This window comes from Sprattus sprattus (genome assembly GCF_963457725.1).
Source record: "Sprattus sprattus genome assembly, chromosome: 19".
NCBI classification, from domain to species: domain Eukaryota; kingdom Metazoa; phylum Chordata; class Actinopteri; order Clupeiformes; family Clupeidae; genus Sprattus; species Sprattus sprattus.
In genome coordinates, this window is record NC_137917.1 from 3,804,517 (window position 1) to 3,809,516 (window position 5,000).

At 46.1% G+C, this 5,000-nt stretch overlaps 1 protein-coding gene across 2 annotated transcripts in view; it reads right to left on the bottom strand.

The window, feature by feature from the left end:
- Nucleotides 1-5,000, bottom strand: part of rbms3 (RNA binding motif, single stranded interacting protein) — a gene marked incomplete at its 3' end in the record, with an annotated part of 138,733 nt that overhangs the window by 11,618 nt on the left and 122,115 nt on the right. The window lies entirely within an intron of this gene.

The window sequence follows — 5,000 nt, forward strand, 5'->3', positions numbered from 1 at the left end:
CTGCGTAGCCCTTTCTCTGGGCACACACACCTACACACACACACACACCCAGCACTACACAACTCAGCACTAGAACTACTTGTGTCTACCCTGAGGGATATCTAAGTGTGAATATGTGTGTGTCTGCACGTGAGTGTGCCCCCCTAAACAGATACCTACGCGATAGGCACGATCAACTGAACATGCTGGACGAAACCACATTGTCAACACAGCATCTCGATCTGGTAACATATGAAAAGAAGACAGCGGTGCCCAGGCAACTGAGAGGAAAAGACTTCAGAGTCCTGTCCTCTGGCTCCGGCTGAGCAGTCTTCCTTCTGCTTTTAACACCAAGAGGTCTGGCCTGCCATCACAGTGTCAGTGGGAAGCTCAGACAACAACACCACCACCACCACCACCACCACCCCCCCTCCACCTCCCCTCCACCTCCCCACCCCGGCCCCTGAGGAAGGAAAGAGTGGAGATTTCAAGAACTTAACACCATGTCTTCATACTTTGGTTACATTTGACTTGGTTCCAGAGTTTCTGCCACAGGCAGTCCGTAAATCATTTATGAAGTATCCTCTAGCTCTGACTCACATTATACCTGCCCCACTGTCAACTTATGTTTCCCATAACCTCACCTTCCCCTCCATATTTGAATACACTCATTTGTATTCATCATGTTCAACACTGTGTCAACAGATAGTATGCGAGGAGGATTCAAAAAGATATTGAAATATACTTCTTTGCCCAGTCTATAAGGTTGCACAGTGCTACACTGAGAGCAGAGGGCTTGCATGTTAGTAGTCTGGTCATGTGGTTGTCCGGTGGGTTTCTACCTTAGTTTGTCTCTCTGTCACTGTTTATCAATTGAAGAGTTTGGTTCCAAAACGCTACAAATCCATTTTGATCAATTTGAGTTACAATTCTTCTTCTCCATCATCTGCCTGTCTCCTCTCTCCCTGGAAAACGGAAACATGCATCTCCTCTCTTCCTGTCTTTGTGTATCTTTTCAAGGATTTTCAAAGCAGTCGCAGGGATTGTCCGCAAAGCTCAGGAAGGAGTTTGCAGGGGGCTTCTCTCTCTTTCCCATCTCCCCCCCCCTCTATCTCTTTCGCTCTCTCTTTCTCCCTCTTGCTCTTTCTATCTTCCTCTCTCTTTCTCCCTGTAGGTGTAGTCCCACAAAATACTTCATTACCCACAATTCCCTTATCATTTTGACTTTCTTATCTGCATTTAATTGGGACAACATTGGCTGAGAACAAGGTCATAAAATCGTGACGCACTTTTCCTTTTAAAACTGGGTTGAAATCATACATCTCTCTCTCTCTACACTGGCTTTGCCAGACTTACCTCTCTCCCTCCCGGCATTCGACCGAGGAGCAACGCTCTCTGACATCTCCTCACCAAGAGAACACTTTCACTTCAGTTTTACGGTCGACACAGGCCTAAGATTTCTCATTAGCCAACGAACTGCTAACTGAGACGAAGTAATTTAGCGAAAGCAGCTAACATTAGACCTGCTAGCTAATTCAGGCACGGGAACAACGCACAACAACAGAATTTCGCGGAAACTGCAATGTTCCGAGCGATCAAATCCTCCGACCTAAACTGCAGTGAACCAAAGACATCACAGCAAGGACATCTTCATCCATCTACGGACACCTTCATCTCTTCTTTGCCTCATCTACGTCTGATCCACAACTTTTCCCAAAGGACTGGTAAAATCTGACATTAACTGGGCATTTAGCTATCCTAGCTATCCTGACTGTTTACATGTCATTGTTCATGTGTTTTCACCTGTTTTGTTTACTGAACGAAACAGTTTGTATATTTTCATTGTTAGTTGGTCTAAGGGTTATCGTTAGCATAGCTTATCAGACACACAAGTCTTGCATGCATCACTAACCATCTACCTCTTCTAACATGGCATCTTAATCACACACGAATACATATACATTGGCCTTCACATAGCCACAAACGCAAAGAGAATACTCGAACTTCGCGCTGCACATAGGCTCGTCCTATTCCACACCGCATGTATGTTCGCGTACGTGCACACACATGCACGCGGAACTACGGCGGTCAGACAAAGGAGCACACACATACTTTCAGGCGCGCTCCTAACAGCGCAACTCCAAGCTTACCAGCTCGCGCACACACACACACTCCCTCTCTCTCTTACACATCCACACACTACTTTAATTAATTAGTTTGTTACATTTAGCTAGATTACATATTGTGTGTTATCATTGTGTAACTAAATACTTTGATTTATACGCTGGTTTATTTAATGTTACACAAGAATGGAAGTTGCCAACCTCTTCTATTTAGAACTCCAATGACCTTCAACCATACTATTAATAAGGTAACTTTGTTTGTAGTTATTAATTAAATTATTAATCTGAGTTCCAAATTGATAGTATAATATATTTAATGAGACTGATATATTTAATGAGACTGACTTGTGGATTGTCATTACTTTGACCACTGAGGAGAACACTACACTTTGTGTGGCGCCCCCTAGGTGTTCAATTTAATTTATCTGCCTTTGTGTTGGATGGTTGATAGCTGTCCAATCGGGTGAGATTACCAACATATTGTTGCTGTTGCAAGGACAGCACCAGTGTGTCTTGGTGGCCCTCGTGAAGACAGTATCACAATTTGCACACAATTGCACCCACATTCACCCGGCGCCTGCTCACTGGGTAAAGTACCTACATAATCTGGTACTCCCATGTGAGAATGGTACCAATTTCACCTACATCCCTCTCTCCTACAGCATAGTGATGGTGTTGGGAAATCAGACAGAAGACATTAGTCAGAGAGCACAGGAGAGAAAAGCAGAGAGAGAGGCACAAGGTCCAAATGGCTGTTGATCATACACCAAAGTGGATAATGATATTCCTCAGACGTGTTGGGAGATGATGATTATATTCAGTAGAAATGCATTTGAGACTAATTCTCCTGGCCTGATTGTTTGCCTGATAGATATTGGTCTCTCAGGCCGAAAGGATAAGGGGATAGAAGAGAGAGAGACAGAGAGAGAGAGAGAGAGAGAGAGTAAGAGAGATGCATTCTGCACAGGCCTGGTGGGTACATATGGACCAACTGGGCAGTTGGCTAGAGAGGCAGATCAGCAGGGGCAGCAAAGTGAGAGCGTGAAGAATCTGGACTGACTCTTTGTCACGGCCCCTTTCTCTTCCCACACTATGGCACGTCACTGTGAACTTCTCGTTTGGCTTCACTCCCAGGTCAGTGTGCAAGCAGACCTCGTGTGTCTTTTGTGAGTACGGCCAAACAGATACCAGAGGGCAGTGACTAAAGAAGACCTGGGTGTTGACATCCAAAATGGTCTAATCTAATGTTATAATGTTAGCAATGTTACTGTAGCTTACAGACAGTTTCAAATTTGGCCATCAAAGTGGACAATCTTAAAGTGTTAAAGAATCAGGCAATGGGTGCGAGAGGTTAATCTCTCTCCACAAATGGCTTTTGGGCCAAACTGAGACCAATACACTGGTGAGTCAGCTAAGATTCTCCTCAGATCCATAACTAACCTTGAGAGGTAGCTTGTGTACTGTCCGCAGCTAGGTATCACTGAAACTCTTACTCTAGTGTAATATTTATCATATGCGCAGTATGTCTAGTTAGAGCCAGGACAGAACGGTAAACTAAAGCGTGTTTTAGTTCACTGTCCCAAAGACACACACTGTAAACCAAATGGATACTCAGGCTGACAGGGAGGTTGGGGTCTGTCTTGGCTCAGCATATTAACGCTTTGCCTAGAGCGCCGGAATGCTTTTGCCGGCCCTGATAGTGCATCTCTTGTACACAACGGAGCGCGCTATTGCGGCTTCTCCCACGCCAGCTTTAGTCAGAGGCAGAGAATCAGCAGTCTAGCAGTGCTGGTGTGTTCTTGTGGAAGGGATTTAAAGGTATGGGGCCAACTTAGCAAGGTTCCAAAGTACCAGGATGGCCTCCAGTTACAGGGTCAGCTTCCAGCAGTCTCTCTATGTGTGTGTATGTGTGTGTGTGAGTGTGTGTGTGTGTGAATGTGTGTGTGAATGTGTGTGTGTGTGTGTGTGTGTGTGTGTGTGTGTGTGAGAGAGTTTGAGGGCAGAGGCTTTCCTCTCCAGTTGTCCTCTTTTTGTTCTTCCTCTCTTCCTCTCTTCCTCTGTGTCTGCCGATCTGCTTGCCTGCCTGCCAATTCAATGCAACAATCTTTATAGTTGAGAGTACAACAACATAGTCATTTTTGGGGATATTGATCAACACACGAAGTAGCACACTTCAAGGCACCTCAAGGCTTTATCATCTTGGCTAATCACCTCTTTCTCTCTCACGCCCCCTTCGCTCTCTCTCTCTCTCTCTCTCTCTCTCTCTCTCCCTCTCTCCCGTGGTGAGGGAAACTTCTACAGCCTTGGCATGAGACACAGAGACTCAGTGGCCATAGTCCAGGGGCTCTGTGCAGGAGACACTCCCAGCCAGATACACACTGGGCTCATGGGAGGAGAGGGCAGGAAGGAAAGGGAGGGGAAGAGAGGGGAGGGGATGGGATGGGTTGGGAGGGGAGTGGAACGTTCCCATGGCAGGGCTCTTACTGCTGGCAACCCCCCTCACACACCCGCTCACTCAGGTTGCAGTTACAACTTCGGCCAGCAGAGGGCACAAGTAGGTTTCTGTGTAAATCACATGCCCAAAGGCCCCAAGCCTCCAGCTCGTTCCTTTCGCACAAAAATCTCTCATAGAGACACACCATGCTCCACACACACACACACACACACACACACACACACACACACACACACACACACACACACACACACACACACACTCACACTCACACACACACACACACACACACACACACACCCACTTACAAATTCACACAGAATGGCAAAGTGCACAAAATGACAAGGGTGCATGAGACTATGCACATCAGTAACACAAACATAAACACACACACATAAACACAGGCACAATTAAACACACTCACTCACTCATAGGCAGACTCT